The sequence below is a fragment of the Phytophthora infestans genome, genomic scaffold, assembly GCF_000142945.1.
Source record: "Phytophthora infestans T30-4 supercont1.20 genomic scaffold, whole genome shotgun sequence".
In the NCBI taxonomy this organism is placed as follows: domain Eukaryota; phylum Oomycota; class Peronosporomycetes; order Peronosporales; family Peronosporaceae; genus Phytophthora; species Phytophthora infestans.
In genome coordinates, this window is record NW_003303739.1 from 522,416 (window position 1) to 524,042 (window position 1,627).

Here is a 1,627-nt window from a genome sequence, read left to right on the forward strand (position 1 = left end):
CCTCGAGGAAATGACGGCTGAGTCTTTCCTGGCCAACCTCAAGGCTGGAGAGATTGCTGCGATGGTACTCATGAGACCTGAGACCACTCAGGAGGAGCTGAACTCCTCCTCTGTCTTGGACGAGAACGTCCTGGAAGACATGAACAAGCAGCGTCAGGCGCGCTTGGGTTCTGATATTCTCAAGAACCCCAAGGATCCGGTGTATCCTTTGGTGACGGAGTATGCGGACGTGGTGAACAAACACCCACCGACCCAACTCCCACCGGATCGAGGCGTACGGCACGAGATTGATCTCGTGCCCGGCACAAAGTATTGTGTCACGAGGCAATGGCCTCTCCCGCGCGAACAGTGCGAGGTCATTGATGCCTTCTTCGCCGCGAAAGCGAAGGCAGGCATGGTGCGGGAATCGAAATCCCCGCACTCGACGCCGACTTTCTGCGTTCGGAAGCCGAACGGAAAGTGGCGTCTGGTTCACGCTTATAACAAGCTGAACAACGCAACGGTGCCGGCCCAAACACCGATCCCACGAAAGGATGTGTTGTTGAACAACATGGCCGGGAGCGTACTGTACAGTGCGCTGGATTTGGTAGACGGATACTACCAAATCCTGATGCGAGAGAGTGACATCCCGCTCACCGCGGTAAGCACTCCAAGCGGCATGCTTTGGGAGTGGCTCGTCATGCCGCAGGGCTTGTCTAACGCCCCGGCGACGTTCAATCGCCTGGTGACGCAATTGTTCCGCCCTTTGCGTACCTTCGTACAGACGTACTTCGACGACATATTCGTCCATAGCCGTGCCGAGGGAGGCAAGACGGCCATGGAGGTGCATCTAGGACACCTCCGTCGAGTGTTGGACGTGATGCGAGCGAACAAGCTCTACGCCAACATCGACAAGTGCGTTTTCGCGTCACCAGAGATTAAAGTTCTCGGTTGCTTCGTCAGCAACGTGGGCGTTCGGGCTCACCCAGACAAGGTCAAGGCCATAGAAGCATGGCCGACGCCCCGATCCCAGAAGGATCTTCGAAAGTGGTTGGGCTTGGCCAACTACCTTCACAAGTACAGCGCTGGGTACGCGGGCTTCGCTAAGCCCTTGTCGAGCATCCTTCAGAAGGACGTCGACTGGCGCTGGGAGCAAGAGCACCAGGATGCTTTTTACAGCATCAAGGCCAGTCTCCAAGAGGCCCCTGTCCTGGCCCTGCCGGACGAGACGAAGCCGTTTAGCGTCGTCTGCGATGCCTCCGATTACGCCATCGGGTGTGCATTGCTGCAGGACGACACGGCTGGACAGGAACGAGTCATCTCGTTCCAGTCCCGGCAGCTCAAAGCCGCCGAGCGGAACTACCCTGTCCATGACAAGGAGCTCCTGGCAATGAAATATGCCCTTGTGAAGTTCCGTGTTCACCTTCTGGGCTCTAGGCCCTTTGTGATCTACACAGACCACGCGTCCTTGAGGACGGCGACTAACTCGCCTCACCTCTCCCAAAGGATGGCGAGGTGGCTGTCCTTCTTCGCGGAATACAACTTCCGCGTCGAATACAAGCCGGGCAAGCTCAACGTGCTTGCGGACGCCCTCTCTCGGCGTCCCGACTATGAGTTGGCCCACATCACGCGGGTGACAACGGATCTA